This window comes from Giraffa tippelskirchi, chromosome 2 (genome assembly GCF_054371585.1).
Source record: "Giraffa tippelskirchi isolate mGirTip1 chromosome 2, T2T-mGirTip1v1.2.pri, whole genome shotgun sequence".
In the NCBI taxonomy this organism is placed as follows: Eukaryota; Metazoa; Chordata; class Mammalia; order Artiodactyla; family Giraffidae; genus Giraffa; species Giraffa tippelskirchi.
In genome coordinates this window covers 115,411,104-115,429,053 of record NC_137276.1, presented here as the reverse complement: position 1 = coordinate 115,429,053, position 17,950 = coordinate 115,411,104, and the positions used below count along the sequence as shown (strand labels likewise).

Here is a 17,950-nt window from a genome sequence, read left to right as displayed (position 1 = left end):
TAAGTGAGAAATGGGCTTCCCTTCTGGCTCAGTAGGTAAAGAATCCACCTGCAATGCAGGAGGCAGTCTGCAGTGTAGGAAACAAGAGTTTTATACCTGGGTTGCGAAGACCCCCTGGAGAAGGAAATGACACCCACTTCAGTATTCTTGCCTGGGAAATCCCATGGACAAAGGAGCCTGATGAGCTACAGTCCAGGGGGTCACAAGAGTCAGATGCGACTTAGTGACTAAAACATCACCAAGTGAGAAATAAAATTTCAGCTTTTGAATATTCAAATTTGGGCTGAAGTCGAAAAATTATTTCATACTTAGATTTTCTGTATGTATTGAGATTAGTATGTTTCCTGTGAGTGCTACCAAACTTTCTGCCGTGATTTTTTCTGAATGGGTCATGGGTAATTTGATTCTTGTTTTATTTCTCTGTCTTCTTAAGAGCCTAATTCTTATGTGACATGTTTAGTCCTCATTAGTAAATACTTAACTTTTGAGTCATAAGAAATGCTCGTCCCACCGTGCTCTGTACCTGATTGACTGCTCCATGCCATGTTCGAAAAAGGACTGGTAAACACTCCTGAGATCCAGGTATGGGCTGTGTCTCAGTCCCTGACAGTACATGGGGAGGATGGTCCACAGGAGAGGAAAATCTCAGATGTTTGCTGACCTAACACAGAAAAGAGGAAGTAAACTTAAGACTTTCTAATAGATCAGCTAAAAACCACTGTAGGAGTTACAGGAAAGCTTCTTTAGATTGTTGTTTTTAAAATGATCCTATGATTGGAGATGTCAAAAAGTAGACTGGATTGCCATACACAGTGATTAAACAAAAGCTCAGAGCTGTCCAAGAGACTACATGACCATTTGTCTTAGATGTCTGTAAAGCAAAGAGTGGGTGATGGGGTGTGTTCTCTCCCTCCTCTGGTTCTGATAGGCTGAGAGATGCTGAAGGAATCACTAAAGCAGCTTTATTATGTATAACTTTTTAGTGTGGACAAGTGATCCCTCTTTTTTCAATTCTTTGGATGACTAGAATGTAGCCCCTAGGCTTCTCTACCCATGTTATTTTTTCTAGTAACCATCAAAGATAGTTTCAAATTACTCTTGGCCACTTATCCAGACTTATTATCCAGATCCATGGAAGCAGTGATATGGTGACCTTTTGTTATTTCTTTAACAGTATTGTTTTAATTTACATCTTTAACCAGGCTTACACAATATTCTCTATATTTGGAATTAGGATGACTTTTACCATTTTTAAAATGGTTTTTGTGTCAGTGTTTTAATACTCGACTCTACTCCGCTTTAGACAAATATCCCTATCCATATCATTCTATCACATTGTGTTGAAAGATACTACCCAAAGGTGAATAAAGGAGTTAAATTTATATTCAAATGTCCCTTGAGCTGTTCTGAGCCTTAGAGTAGATTTAAAGCAGATTAAATTTTCCAGTGAAATGCCAGTTTACCTGTTAACAAAATACAGTTTATAAATTGTGAAAAGATTTACTTGGCTTTCCAGCTTACCACTTAATAGATTCTATTTGGTTGGCTTAAAATAATGTGTGGAGTAACTCATAAATAGCACAAGCTTGGCATGCCCTGTCACTAGATGAGTAGCTCAACCACAATTTAAATTTTTATTAAACTGCTTTGATGGTGAGGAGAGTTTCTCACGCTGAAGCATTGGGGGCCATTTCATGGAACAGGATGCAAAGGCAGATCATATGCCAACAAGTATTAGGTTGGTGCAAATATAGTTGTAGTTTGGGACCATGAATTTTAAATCATTATAACTAGGCTCAAACACATCTTTCTTAATCAAAATCGGAACCATTACAATCAACACATTTTTGCCAGCAAGAAATAAGTTTGCTTATTCCTGTAGTGTAAAAATCTGTGCTTCAGGATTCAATGAACTGTTGGAAAGCATTTCCTGCTTCCTGCTCATTGTGGAAGTGTTTTTCCTGCAAAAAGTTGTTGAGATGCTTGAAGAAGTGGTAATCAGTTGGCAAGAGGTCAGGTGAATATGGCAGATGAGGCAAAACTTCATAGCCCAATTCGTTCAACTTTTGAAGTGTTGATTGCGTGATGTGCAGTCAGGCATTGTCGTAGAGAAGAATTGGACCCTTTCTGTTTATTAATGCTGGCTGCAGGCCTTGCAGTTTTCAGTGCAGCTTATCAATTTGCTGAGCATATTTCTCAGATGTAATGATTTTGCTGGGATTCAGAAAGCCAAAGTGGATCAAACTGGTAGCAGACCACCAAACAGTGACCATGACCCTTTTTTGGTGCATGTTTGACTTTTGGAAGTGCTTTGAAATTTCTTCTTGGTCCAGCCACTGAGCTCGTTATCCCCAGTTGTCGTATAAAATCCATGTTTCATCACATGTCACAGTCTGATCAAGAAATAGTTCATTTTTGTTGTGTAGAATAAAATAAAATGACACTTCAAAATGACAATTTTTTTTGATTTGTGGTCAGCTCATGAGGCACTCATTGGCATCACTGACTTGATGGACTTGAGTTTGAGCTCCAGGAGGTGGTAAAGGACAGGGAGGCCTGGCATGCTGCAGTCTATGGGGTCGCAGAAAGTCGGACACAACTGAGCAACTGAACGACAACATGAGGCACCCACTTATCAAGCTTTTTCACCTTTACATTTTGCTTCAAATGCTGCACAGCAGTAGAATGGTTGATGTTGAGTTCTTCAGCAACTTCTCGTGTAGTTGTAAGAGAATCAGCTTTGATGATGCTCTCAAGTGGTCCTTATCAACTTATGATGGCTGGCCACTATACTTCTCATCTTCAAGGCTCTCATCTCCTTTGCAACGCTTCTTGAACCACCACTGAACTGTATTAGCAGTCCCTGGGCCAAATGTGTTGTTTATGTTATAAGTTGTCTCCACTTCTTTATAGCCCATTTTAAACTCAATAGGAAAATCACTCGAATTTGCTTTTTGTCTAACATCACTTTCCTAGTCTAAAATAAGTATAAAATAAACAGCAAGTAATAAGTCATTAGCAAAAAAACACAAAGTGAAAAATGTGCACTAAGATGATGTGTGTATATATATTCATAACCATAATTTATTTAAGATAAGTAAGATAAGCATAACCACATTTATTTAAGGATGTATTCTAATACCAAATGGCAAATTTAAACAGTGCAAAACTTCAGTTACTTTTGTGCTTGTGTGTGTAGCAGAGTTTTATTTCAGTGAAGAGAGGCAGAGAAAGCTTCTGACAGAGACCTCAGAAGGGGGTGGAGAGTGCCCCCTCACTAGTCTTTAGAAAGGGAGCTATATACTTTTTAAATTAGTTAAAGCAAAAGAATGTCTCAAGGTTGTAAAAATTTTACCAGACCCACTCTCACAATTTACATTTTAAGATAACAGGATTAGAACTTAACAATAGAAAGATCTTACCAGACCCACTCCCATAATATACATTTTAAGATAACAGGATTAGTCAGAAGGTTTTCAGGAAGGAGAAACTGTCCTCAGTAGTTATATATATATGTTGTTATATAATCTTTAGTACAGAGTTTAAGCTGAGTTCTGTTGTTGCTTAATCATCAGTTCAGAGCTTAAAGAAAAAAAAAGTTTTATGTGACTAAGACTAAGGAATGTAGAGGGGAAAAAAAAAAAAAGACATTTGTCCTTTCCTCTTCCTTGAGAATTCCAGACTCCTCTTTCCTCCTCAGGGACCCTACTTCTTAGTAACCTGCCTAAGAACTGATTCTCTTATTCTCCCCTTTTCTTTTAGGAGCATTATGTTGCCAAGGGAAAGGGGTGTCATTTTCATTCCATAACTACTTCCAGCTGTGATGGGGTGCTGTCCCTAAATTGTTGATGCAACATATTCTCTTAACCCTCATTTTGAGGGTCTCTGATCCAGGGGCCCCAAATAATAGTTGAAGGAGGCTGTGGCTCTCTAGGAGCCTGGACAACCATTTGTAACTTAAAAGTTTTCACACAGTTAGAAACAAATCCAGTTACACAGTTACAGATGCAGAGAGCAAACAGTAAAACAGAACAGTTAGAATCATTATGACTAAGATAGTTTTCCACCATGGGGGGTTAGTTAACATTTCCCAAAGTGAGGTGATTGATTCAGGAGAATCCATAGCCTGAATTATCTTGTTTATGTGGTTAGTAAAGTGAGTAACATTAGTACTCATATCTGGTATAGAGTACATCATTAGAAACGCTGGACTGGAAGAAGCACAAGCTGGAATCAAGATTGCCAGGAGAAATATCAATAACCTCAGATATGCAGATGACACCACCCTTATGGCAGAAAATGAAGAAGAACTAAAGAGCCTCTTGACGAAAGTGAAAGAGGAGAGTGAAAAAGTTGGCTTAAAGCTCAACATTCAGAAAACTAAGATCATGGCATCCAGTCCCATCACTTCATGGCAAATAGATGGGGAAACAATGGAAACAGTGACAGACTTTATTTTTGGGGCTCCAAAATCACTGCAGATGGTGATTACAGCCATGAAATTAAAAGATGTTTACTCCTTGGAAGGAAAGTTATGACCAACCTAGACAGCATATTAAAAAGAAGAGATATTACTTTGTCAACAAAGGCCCATCTAGGCAAGGCTATGGTTTTTCCAGTAGTCATGTATGGATGTGAGAGTTGGACTATTAAGAAAGCTGAGCGCTGAAGAATTGGTGCTTTTGAACTGTGGTGTTGGAGAAGACTCTTGAGAGTCCCTTGGACTGCAAGGAGATCCAACCAGTCCATCCTAAAGGAGATCAGTCCTGGGTGTTCATTGGAAGGACTGATGTTGAAGCTGAAACTCCAATGCTTTGGCCACCTGATGTGAAAAGCTGACTCATTTGAAAAGACCCTGATGCTGGGAAAGATTGAGGGCAAGAGGAGAAGGGGATGACAGAGGATGAGATAGTTGGATGGCATCACCAACTCAATGGACATGAGTTTGGGTAAACTCTGGGAGTTGGTGATGGACAGGGAGGTCTGGCATGCTGCAGTTCATGGGGTCGCAAAGAGTCAGACACGACTGAGCGACTGAACTGAACTGGTATATATGTACAACATTGGGTATGAATAATAACACAAGTCCTCCTTGTGAAGCTGTTAGAATATCTAAGGCCAATCTGTTTTATAAAATCACCTTTCTAATTTGTATTTGTTCAGTGTTAAGGGCTGAAATAGCTTTTTGAGAATCTCATAAAGCCTGTTAAGTACAGTTAGTCAGAGCATCAACTCGTAGCATAATATCTGTAGTTCCCAGAAAGGGAATGAATATTGCAGCCAGATAATCATACCAGTGAAATACAGACATTTTCTAGTGAGTTTTAAGGTGTGGCATATTAGCAGGCTTCTCTGGAAGCTCTGAGAATATGAAGCCCTAAGTAAAATGTAAACCTAGGGTGCATCTCCCTATCCAGCCAAGGGGAAGCCATGCCCATAGGTAAGAGCCACATATCCAGTAAATCCTGTTAGGAGCAAACCAGCATGACTCAGATATCCAGTCCCAATCAGTGCCTGGTGAGGCAAAGGAAGGACTTGAACTGGGATTGGAAAACACAGGAATGGTTACATTGCATATTTCTTGAGGCAAAAATACCAGTTGTTCTCACTCATTATAATTATGCTGTTGGCTAACTTCTGGGGATGACTCTATTTGTTCCCAGCATATGGGAACATTAGATAGTAGGCATCTCTTTTCAGGAGTTAGCCATATGACTTCATACCATAGTTGATAAACATTAGGTAGGAAATCACTAGATTTAGACCCCTTTACCTTCTTATGTGCAGAAAAATAATCATTAAACTGAAATAATGTATAATCAAAGTTGAAAGTCACATTATGTGCATAGTTAAGGTACAAAGTGATATACCAGCCCATCTTAGGATTGCTAGATGTCATCAGATTAAAGAGAGGCATCACATGTGATTGTTGTTGGTGAAAATATTCACAGAGGTGAAGAAAGTCTTTTCCTTGAAATGGAGAAACCCACCACGGGAAGCCTTCAATTGATGAGGAGGTTGAAAAGCTGAAAGCTGAGTCACATAGTTACTTAATTCTAAGGCTTTAGGATCTATGACAATATGTGTGCAAAAACAATCTGCCATAGAGGCAGTCCCTTCTGAGGGACAGTTCAATCCCTCATTAAAGCTATGGGTTAAACTTTAAACCAACTGTCTTGTGTTTCCTGAGTTAGCTTACGCAGATGTCTCTTAGTAATGTCATTAGCCTTTTTAATTTTTTCTGAGGATTGGGGTCTCCAAGAACAGTATAAGTGATATTTTATTCCTAGAGCTTTCGACACTCCTTGAGTTACAGCAGCTTTAAAGGTGGAGCATTGTTGCTCTGAAGGCACAGTGGCAGCCCAAACCTGGGCATAATTTCATGGGTTAAAATTTTTATAACTTCCTTAGCCTGTTCACTATGGCAGGGAAAGGCCTCAATCCATCTAGTGAAAGTGTCTACCCAAACCTGTAAGCAAGAAAATATGTTTATTTTTGGCATATTAGTAAAAGGAACCACAGGCTTATTTATTATTTGTAAATCTTGAACTAGTCTCCATTTATCATTTGACATTTTCACACTCAAAATAGGAGTGTTTCATGGACAGTTACATGGAATTAATAGTCCCTGTTCCTTTAAATTTTCAGTGCCTTGGTTGTTAGTGGGTACTGCTTTTGATTTTGAAATAGGTGAGGGTCTTTGAGCTTGATAATGACAGGAACAGCATTTTGTGCTTGACCCACAGTTTTTCCATCAGCCCACACTTTAGGATTTATACTTTGTTCAATTAATGGGAGAGAGCAGGATCCATCTTTATGAAAACAGAGATCTGGGGCTTGCTTAGTATATCCTACCCAGAAGGGGTGAGGGAGACTCTGGCACAATCAGAAACTCATGGGAAAACAGCACAGAATCCCAGTTGCAGCTTAAAGGATGACTGAAATAATAGCGTTTGACTCGTCCCAACAGTTCCATTACAGTAGTGGATCAGAAGGAAAGCGGACCAGGGGCTTCAGTGAAAAGAGAGAAAGCTGCCCCAGTGTCCAAAAGAAAATCGACTGACTGGCCCCAATAATTATTAATACCCGAGGTTCCTCAGGTGTTATTAGGACGGGAGCTTGTGTGGGGAGCCCTGGGCACCTTCAGTCCTGATCGTCCTGAGAATCTGTCCCCTGGGGCCTACACCTCTGGGGGCAGTCTCTCCTCCAGTGTGGTCCTTTACAGACAGAACAGGGGGCCGGAGGCAGCTGAGATGCCTGGGGGTAACTTCACTTGAGATGCCCCTCCTTTTCACAGTAATAGCAAGCCTGCCCCTTTCACCTGGGTTCCTCTGGGCATTTTTCTCTTCAGGCTGATTCATAGTAGTTTTCACAGCCATCACTAGAGCCTGGGTCTTTTCTTTGGTTCTTTTCTGTTGTCATTTTTCCTCCTCATATTCTCTACTCTAATACACTGTCTGAGCCAGCTGCAGCAGTTTTTCTAAAGACTGATTCAGTACAAGCGCCCGTTTTTTGTAACTTTGGCAGATATCTGGAGCTGAGTGAGTGAGAAATTTATCTTTTAAGATCATCTCTCCCTCTGCACTCTCAGGAGAAATACTAGTGAACTTTCAAAGGCCTTCCCAAAGTCTCTCTAGGAACTGCTGGGAGCTTCCTTCTATTCTTGTTCTGTATCAGCCAACTTAGCATAGTTTAGAGGCTTAGTTCGAGCTCTCTTAAGACCTTCAATAATACAACTGGCAAAGTGGGTCTGCTCCCATATCCCCTTCTCTTTGCGATAATCCCAATCTGGCTCTGATACGGGAAGTGCTTGGCTCCCCAAAGGGAGGAGAGCTATTTCATGTTCCTTCTTTCCCCTTGCCTCACACTCAGGCTATTCATCTCCAAAAACAGTAGCTTCCCCCAAAACTTGAGCTCTCGAGTCAGGAATCAGCGTCTGTCCCAAGATATACATTACATCTCTCCAAGTAAGCTCATAACATAAAGTTAGTCCTGTAAAGGCTTCTATGTACTTTTCTGGATCCTCTAGATAGTCTCCCAGATCTCTTTTTATCTGTTGTACCTCTGGGTAAGAAAAGGGCTTATGGATTTTTATGGATTGGTTATTTTTCCCAGTGGGGGCCTCCTGAAGAGGCAGTAAGTTGTGTGGCTGTTCCTCAGCCCCTCTAGCTACCCTTCACATATGTTCCTAGGGATAGATCAGAGAAACCTGCTTTTTCTCATCCTCATCCTCTTTCTCGTCCTTTGTATCATCCTTAGTTTTGGTTGTCTGCGCCTCTTCTACTTTGACTGTCTGAGTTCCTATTGAAACCAGAGTAGTCTGAGGCTACATTGGAGCTGGGATTGTTTGAACTTCTATCGAGACTGAGGCAACTCTTCCTGGAGAGGTTCCTTGACCCTCAGCTTGCTCAGTGGTGAGCCCCAGATACAGAGGCAGAGGCAGAGTAAGAGGACAGGAGGGAGCTGAAGGCTTTACACCCAAATCTGTACCCTTAGGACATAAGTCTGGCCTATCTCATAGAGAGAAAGAATAACACATATGGCACTTCTACCCATTTCCCTTGTTTTCTACAGAACCGGTCTAGTTGTAAAACAGTATTGTAATTTAAGAGACCCTTCAACTGGCCATTGTCTGCCGCCCTCCAATGGATATTGTGGCCGTGCAGATTTGCAAAAGAAAGTCAGGTGTGTCTTCTTTAAACTCTGGAGGTCAAACTTATCCCAGTTTTTCAGGACACAATCCAAGGGTGTGAGTCTGGAACTTTGAGTAGCTCCCATCTGTAAGAGAGGAAAAAGCGGTGACCAGCGCCTTTGCTCCCTTCCATCGGAGGTATCCCTCCCTGCTCTGGATAGGAGTGTAGACAGACTTTCCACTGAAGCTTCCCTTCCCTGGCCAGACTTAGTTTGTCCCTTACTGATGCAGGAACCTTACTCATCCCTCCTGGTTCTACCACCAAGGTTGGGTGGAGATGCACCAGGGGGAGACCTGATGGCATCCTGAATTGACTTCTAGTTCCATACCAGCACGACTTTTGATTTGCTAGAGTAGTTTCCCAGAGTGTTTCCCAAGCTAGTACTACTAGGGGAAGCATCTGTATCCCATGTGCCTGTTCACATTCCTGAGTACTATCCTGACTGCAGTAGAAGCGATGAGTCATTGCCACATCAGTAAGCCACTGGAGAGATTTATCTAGTTGCTAAGAGCTAGTGCTGCCAAAGTAAGAAGCCTACTGTACTCCCAAACTGGGATTCCTGACCTACGTTCTTAGAAACCTCATGCTTGCTAACAGCATTCCATCCATATAGTTTGGAGGCACAGCTACAACAAGGACTCACTGGTTCCACTTTAGTTCCTAAACACACTCCTAGCAAGTCTGGGTTCCCATGACTACCAAGCTTGGGGTCTAAGTAAAAGTACATAGTAACGGCATGAATCACAAGTCCATTGAAAGTCTATGATCCAACAGATTAGGTTAGTAGTTCTAATTCCCACACAATTATGAAATGGTCAAAGAGACCAGGAAAAGCTGACCGAGAAAGGAAAGTTCGGCCCACACACTTGCCCATTTCTGGTCACTCCCCTTGCAGGGACCTTGGGTGTCTCTTGGCATTGGCAGGTCAGTATAATCCCCCAACGAGGCTCTCCTTTGGGGGGCTGCCTTCAGTCATGATGAGGCACCACAAAACTGCAGAGCAGGCCTCATCACTTGCTTCATTCAGATCATGTCATTCATTCACACAAGCACACCAAAGAGTTAATAAAGTAAAGCAGAAAATGTGCATGCTGGGAAGCAGAGAGGCTAGAGCTCTGAGTGTTCTTACCTTGTACTGAAGATCCTGGACGAGCTCCAAAGACAATAGCTTATGGTGAACGATGTCGAATTCATGATTTCCAAAGAAGATTTAGCTTTGGGACCAGGGACCAGGCTTGATCACTCAAGAGTTTTCGTGTAGCAAGAGTTTTACTACAGTGAAAAAGGACAGAGGAAGCTTCTGACATAGACATCAGAAGGGGGACGGAGAGTGCCCCTTCAATTACTTTTCAACAAACCTAATACTTGCTTTTCTAAAGCTGGCAAATGTAACTCCATCAAGTCATGAATTGAACTCTGAAAATAAATATATGGTTCTTTCCTTCAATCATATGTTATTTGGGTCGAGTTAGTGATGAGAACCCTCTGGGCAAAGGAGTTACCTAACACTTGTGTCTGTGTGAAGCCAGCAAGAGGTCGCTGGAGATCAGGGTCTTGGATCACCAGAGCCAGGAGTGCATAAGCCCGTGCATGTGCGGAGATGTGCTTGAGGTCCATCCTGTTAGGATGTCAGGTGATCACTGGAGTCACTTTGAAACCCTGCACATGGTTTTCTAAAGCACAGCTGCCTTATAGATCTGCAGAAGCGAGGATGTGATGCTGGGTACCTGGCACCCAGTTCTGCTGTGTGTCATCGGGGCTGTGTGTCTGTGAGTGAATCACATATGGCCTCCAGGAGCAAACTGACTTCTGTCAGAATGCACCTCCACTGAGAAGTCTTCAGAAGCACAGACGCCATTGGTTTGGATGTGTAAGTGGCCGCACGATGTATCCAGACCTCCAGGGTCACCTTAGATAAGAGCAAACCAAGTTCTTTCAGTGGTTGTGTCTCTTGCTCAATGTCACGCAGCTGGTTCATAGGACTGACTGACACCTGCCCTCAGCCTCCTCACAACCTGGTCCTGCTTGACCCATCCACACGCGCTGCTCCTCTTACAGCCAGCATCAACATCTCAGAAACAAAGATTGAGGACTTCCCTGTCCAGTGGTTAAGAATCTGCCTTGCAATGCAAGGGACATGAGGTTAATCCCTGGTCAGAGACTAAGATCCCACATGTAGTGGCAACTAAACCTGTGCACCAGAACCACTAAGCCATGGGCTCCCGAGCCCGTGAGCCTCAATTAGAGAGTCTGAGCACCACAAGGAAAAGATCCTGCGTGACCCAAGAAGATCGCACGAGCTGCAACTAAGACCCAAGGCAGCCAAATAAATAAATATTAAAAAGAAGCCCCCCCCCAAAAAAAAACAAAGAAACCCAAAGATTGTAAAACCCTGCAGGAATTATCTTCTCTCTCTTCTTCCCTGTCAGAAGTATAGGAAAGCTTAAAGTTGAGTTTCCTTTGAAATGTTTCTATTGTTAAGTGCCACATTGGAGTAATTGGTGTGGGAGGTTTGGGTTATGGGTGCCAAAGGTCATACTCTGGTCTTGTCACCATATCTGTGTGCATGTGTGTGCATATGTATGCATGTGTGCATGTGTGTTTGTGTGTGTGTGTGTGCATGTGGTGGCAGTTACAACAAAGGCCTGAACTGCTTGAATGCGGTGGCGACATGCCTGGTAAGCTCTAAACTTCTTGCATGTTGTAACGATTTTGATGGAAAGAGTGAAAAGGCTGTGCCACCTCTGAAAACTCCCACTCCAATCTTAGAATAATTTTAGGCTCTAGGATGAAGAGCCTTTCAAAGCGGATTTGCCCTAGTCTGTGCTGGTGATCAGGGCACTCTGGGTTTAGGATGTGCTTAGATCAGGCCATGCTGTCTGTCACCTCAGGAGTCAATCTCCCTGAGTGTGTAGTCGTTTGAGTCCCAATTTATTGTCAGAGGGTCTAGAATCTGTACTTTGGATGGGCCCTAAGCCCCAGAAACTATCAGTACAAAGTTCAGTTTGTTGGGTCAGGCAGGTACCTTTGTAGGCTTCCCAGGTGGCCCTAGTGGTAAAGAACTTGCCTGCCCGTGCAGAAGAAGTAAAAGACCCAAGTTCAGTTCCTGGGTTGGGAAGATCCCCTGGAGGAGGGCATGGCAACCCACTCCAGTATTCTTGCCTGGAGAATTCCATGGACAGAGGAGTCTGGTGGGCTACAGTCCATGGGGTCGCAAAGAGTCAGACATGACTGAAGCGACTGAACACAAACGCAGATACTCTCAGGGCAGAGGCAGGCTCTGAGGTGGCTCATCTCTGAAGGTTATCTCCTGCGTTTTGATTAAAATGCTAGTTCTTATCTTGTCAGCTCTTTGAACGCTTTAAGATATTTTTCAAATATATTTTGTTCAGCATTTTTAATTGTTCTCAATGGGAGGATTCCTTTAATCCAGTATTGTTCTCAGAAATTGGTATTATGAGAGTAGCTATAGATTTGCAGTTTAGTGAAAATAAACTGAATTTTCTGTACAACTTTTGATCCATAAGGAATCGGTGTGGTATTCACAACTCTCAGATCCATTTTGATAGATAACAGTAGCTGTAAAAGAATTCTGAATTTCATAAGGTTCAGCTTTATCCTCCCATCCCCCAGTCTCACTGCTGGGTAGAATATCCGTGTGATTTATCATCCAGGGTGAGATACTTCTGAGAGTGGAAGGGGTGCCGTTAATAATGCTGCCTGGACAACAAGTGTGAAGTGGACATTTTCCAGGCACACACGTAGTAGGGTCAGACGAAGCAATTTCTGATCTAATTCTCTCTTGTTTAGATATTTATTAAACCAATGTTTATTGCCCAGCAGGAACACAAGAGTTTAAAAAGCTCGCTCTGTAACCCTGAGGTTTCCTGGCTCTCTGTACTTGGAGATCCTTTCACCAGTATCTTTTCTGAAAGATTTGCTCTGTGCCAACACAGTCACACCACAGAGCGAGGGGTCTGTTGCCCTCAGTCTGCATGAGACACTGGGAACCCAGCACAGCCAGGGCCGCACCCAGGCTGTTAGGGACAAAACCTCCTGAAGGACCCCAGCTATGCACTCCTGCATGGGGCTCTCATGCTCTTGTGCATCTCTAGGAGATTTCATCTCATCCACAGGCCTGTGTGCCTTTCGTGTCACCAGCAGATGCCCGTTTCAGATGTTAGTGTGGCAGGTATGTCTGAGGACCTTGCAGGAGCTGCCTCTGGAGCATGGCTTTTCTTACAGGGTGCTGCCAGTCACATGGGGGCCCAGGCACTGAAGTGTTAACTGCTCACCTACCCTGTTCAGCTCCCTTGGTACACGCATGTCAACATCGATTACAGATACAGTAGTGAGAAACACCCAAGAAAGTGTTTAAAGATCCCTCACAGGGAAGTGTGCGTCACTGTCACTCCAGTCCCTTCCCTCTTTGTCATGCCTTTCCTGTATAAAGCCAGTTGGTATTGTTGGCACAAGGGCAATGAATACTAATGTATGTCGTTGAAATTTCTATCCGTTTAAATGTGATTTATGTAAAACTGCGTAGTATTCCATTAGCAATATAGTTGATAAGGTAAATGAAACTTGGTTATTTTTATTATTTGGTCTCTAAGCTTAATGATTGCTTTTCAAACACTTCTTTTATTTTTTAAAAAATGTGGTTAAGGATACCTTATAAGGACAATAACATGCTGTTAGATTTAAATCAGAATTTCCCATGACATCTGTCTATTTCTGACTCTTCATTGGATCCTGTGTTGTGGATGTTTTGATATTCACTCGTTGACACCTTTAAAGGGGCTCAGAGCTAAGGAGCTTCATCCTGACCATTGTATAGGAAGTAATTTCCCGAGGTTGCAGGTGCTTAAGAAGGTAATTTCTTCCGACAAACATGACATACATTCTAAAATCTTTCATAATCAAATCTTTTTATCAGTATCCAAAGAGATGGAATTCAGTATTGGTTTGAATTTTACACGCCCACCCCATTGTTACTGATGGTTGTGTAAAATGGTCCGGTTGATTTCTACTTTGCAGGGAAGAGAATTGCAGCTTATAGATCAAGTGTATCTGAGGCTTCCCCTTAATAAGGACACCCGTCCATCTGACTCCTAGTTCAGTGTTGTGTACAGTATGTTATCTTGTCTCAGAGTGAGGACCTCTGTTATCTAATAAAATGCAAAAACAGAACTGGCAGGAGAACATAATACTTTTGGCCACCAATATGTAATTTTAAAACTTTGGAGAACATCAATTTAGCAAATTTGGTCTCTTGATTTAAAGGTCATTTTATATATTCCCTTGTTTGCTTATTGACTCTGCTTCTTAGAGAAAAGAAGTTGAGGATTTCTTTTTCACATCTGTGAGTTAAGTGAGGAAAAATATTTTATAGAAAATAATTAATGGAGTTTGTCATTCTTGATGGAACCAAGCAAAGATAAAGAAAAAAAAATTTTATAGAAAAAGCAATCTGGGCTAAGGCTATCAAAGAACTGAAGCATATTGTGATTATTTGTGAGTCTGGTGGTACTTTTAGATGGAACTTCCTGTGCCTCTCTTTTAGGAACCAGTTGCTCAGAGGAACTGAGCTTGTAGGGAAACACAGAATATCTCCCTGGTGTGGTCCTTGGGGATGCCTGCTTTCATTTTGACTAACCATCTAAGCACATTTCTTCTTAGCATCTCTGCTTTGCCGAGTTTTCCTCCAGTTTCTGGTGTAGTCTAGTGAAGTTGGGAACGTGGGTTCTGGGACCAGGCAGGCCCCCTGTTTTCTGTTATGGATGGAATGTTCACTCCCCTCCTCCCCATCCCTACATTGAAGTCCCAACTTTCAATGTGATGGTGTCCAGAAGTGGAGCCTTTGGGATTAATCAGGTTTAGATGAGGTCAAGAGGCTGGAGCCCCCATCATGGGATTAGTATCCTAATAAGAGGAGGGAAACCAGGACTCTTCCAGCCAGCAAGAGAATCCACCCAAGTTCCAGTCTCCAGAACTTTGAAAACTGAATTCCTGTTGTTTAAACCATCCAGTCTAAGACAGATTTGGAGCTCAGCTCTGCTATTGGTTAGGTGGGTAAATCTGGGCAAATGTCTTCCTCATCTCTGTTCCTCAGTTTCCTCATTAGTAAAAAATGTCTGTAAAATGAGTTATTTCCTATAAATATGTGCATGTGTACTCACATGCAAGCACACACACAAGCACACATAGATAGTCAGACACATATTCACACATGCATGCTCATTGGCACCCCTACACGCAATACCCTTCCTGCATTCCTTAGGGAATGAGCTATGTTCCAGGTTTGGGAGTATTTGAAACTCCAGCTGGCCATCCATGGAGGAGGGAGAGTGTAAAGGTTTTATTCTTCCTTCCTTGCTCTGAGCTGTTCCACTACAAACCTTGCCTGGGAGACAGCCTTGTGATGGAACTCTCGAGTGAGAAATGAGAGGGGAGAGATGGGAGTTCAAGTTCAGGGGGAACGTAAATGAGGCAAATTTGATTGTCTTTAGCTTGGGTTTTCCATCACTATTACTGAAACACTGAGTTAGTACTGGGTTGTGTCCATTTCTGTTTCCTGAATGGAGACAGATATGAGAGTTATGTGTATCAGCCACTCTTCAAAGTTGGCTGTGTGGTTTTTGGCTCAGATGGTAAATAATCCACCTACAGTGCAGGACACGTGGGTTCGATCACTGGGTCAGGAAGATCCCCTGGAGAAGGGAATGGCAACTTGCTCCAGTATTCTTGCCTGGAAAATTCCATGGTCTGGCAGGCTGAAAACCATGGGGTCGAAAAGAGTGAACATGACTGAATGACTGACACTTCTTTATCTGAGAGGAGAGTAGTTTGTTTGGCTCTTGAAAGGCTGGGATGTGCTGTAACCGTGTACTTTCTCATCACCATCTCTGTGCTGTGTGTCACGACACCCCACACGCATTGCTGGTGGGTACTGGAGGGAGGGAAGACGGTGGTGGGGAGGGGTCAGGCTTTGGTGGTAGGGTGGCCCTTGGTGAAGGGTGTGAGCAGAATCTAAGTACATGGGCAGATGATTCTGTTTCTTGCTTTGATATACTATTTTCCTGAAAGGTGAACTAGTTTCTAGCTTTGAGTGTAAAGTATGAGAACACTCAAAAATGAGAAAATGCCCTTTCTAAACTGCCAGAACTTTGTAGGATGTATTGTGGCGATTCTACCCCTGAGTGTTCTGGTAGCTACTGATGGAGCAGTTCTTTTACCCCTCTGCCTGCTGCAGAATAATAGTTTTCTTATGGAACTGTGTTACATTTGCATTCTTACCTTTCTTAAAATAATGAAGTATAATATGTCAAAAATGTTGCTTTTGTTCTTCTGTCTTTAATATTAAAATGGCTACACAAAAACTCACCAGTTTTGATGGTTTTTTTTTTATGCAGGCTGATATGACAATATACAATACAATCTAAGAAAATGATTTCAAATGAAGTTAAGGACAACTAAGTTCTACTAGAGCCATGTTACAGAAAAAAATCAAACGGACTTTTTGGCCAACCCAATATATTGGCACACAGGTTAAGATAGGGGAAGTTTAGTCACTGAAAATTAAAAATGCATCAAAAATAAATAAAACTTCAGTTCAGTTCAGTTGCTCATTTATGTCCAACTCTTTGTGACCCCATGGACTGTAGCACAACAGGCCTCCCTGTCCATCAACAACTCCTGGAGCTTACTCAAACTCATGTCCATTGAGTTGGTGATGCCATCCAACCATCTCATCCTCTGTCATCCCCTTCTTCTCCTGCCTTCAGTCTTTCCCAGCATCAGGGTCTTTTCCAATGAATCCATTCTTTACATCAGGTGGCCAAAGTATTGGAGTTTCAGCTTCAGCATCAGTCCTTCCGATGAATATTCAGGACTAATTTCTTTTAGGATGGGCTGGTTGGATCTCCTTGCAGTCCAAGAGACTCCCAAAAGTCTTCTCCAACACTACAGTTCAAAAGCATCAATTCTTCAGCTCTCAGCTTTCTGTATAGTCCAAATCTCACATTCATACATGAATACTGGAAAAACCATAGCTTTGACTAGATGGACCTTGTTGGCAAAATAATGTCTCTGCTTTTTAATATGCTGTCTAGGTTGATCATAGCTTTTCTTTCTTTTTTTAATAAATTTATTTATTTTAGTTGGGAGCCAATTGTTTTACAATATTGTGGTGGTTTTTGCCATACATTGACATGAATCAGCCATGGGTTTGCATGTGTTCTCCATCCTGAACCCCCCTCCCACCTCCCTCCCCATCCCATCCCTCTGGCTCATCCCGTTGCCCCAGCCCTGAGCATTTGTCTCATGCATTGAACCTGGAATGGTGTTCTGTTTCACGTATGATAATATACATGTTTCAATGCTATTCTCTCAGAACGTCCCACCCTCACCTTCTCCCTCAGAGTCCATAAGACTGTTCTATGCATCTGTGTCTCTTATTCTGTCTTGCATATAGGGTTATCGTTACCATCTTTCAAATTCCATATATATGCGTTAGTATACTGTATTGGTGTTTTTCTTTCTGGCTTACTTCACTCTGTATAGTGGGCTCCAGTTTCATCCATCTCAATAGAACTGATTCAAATGTATTCTTTTTAATGGCTGAGTAATATTCCATTGTGTATATGTACCACAGCTTCCTTATCCATTCGTCTGCTGATGGACATCTAGGTTGCTTCCATGTCCTGGCTACTATAAACAGTGCTGCGATGAACATTGGGGTACACGTGTCTCTTTCAATTCTGGTTTCCTCGGTGTGTATGCCCAGCAGTGGGATTGCTGTGTCATATGGCAGTTTTATTCCCAGTTTTTTAAGGAATCTCCACACTGTTCTTGGATTGATCCTTTGATCATTATGTAGTGTCCTTCTTTGTCTCTTTTCACTGCCTTTATTTTAAAGTCTATTTTATGTGAAATGAGTATTGCGACTCCTGCTCTCTTTTGGTCTCCATTTGCATGAAATATCTTTTTCCAGCCCTTCACTTTCAGTCTGTATGTGTCCCTTGTTTTGAGGTGGGTCTCTTGTAGACAGCATATATAGGGGTCTTGTTTTTGTATCCATTCAGCCAGTCTTTGTCTTTTGGTTGGGGCATTCAACCCATTTACATTTAAGGTAATTATTGATAAGTATGGTCCCGTTGCCATTTACTTTGTTGTTTTCAGTTCGTGTTTAAACGCCCTTTCTGTGTTTCCTGTCTAGAGAAGATCCTTTAGCATTTGTTGGAGAGCTGGTTTGGTGG

General features: G+C 42.1%; 1 protein-coding gene across 1 annotated transcript in view; it reads left to right on the top strand.

The window, feature by feature from the left end:
• Positions 1 to 17,950, top strand: part of FMN2 (formin 2) — a 389,781-nt gene that overhangs the window by 201,397 nt on the left and 170,434 nt on the right. The gene's annotated exons all lie outside the window — the stretch shown is intronic.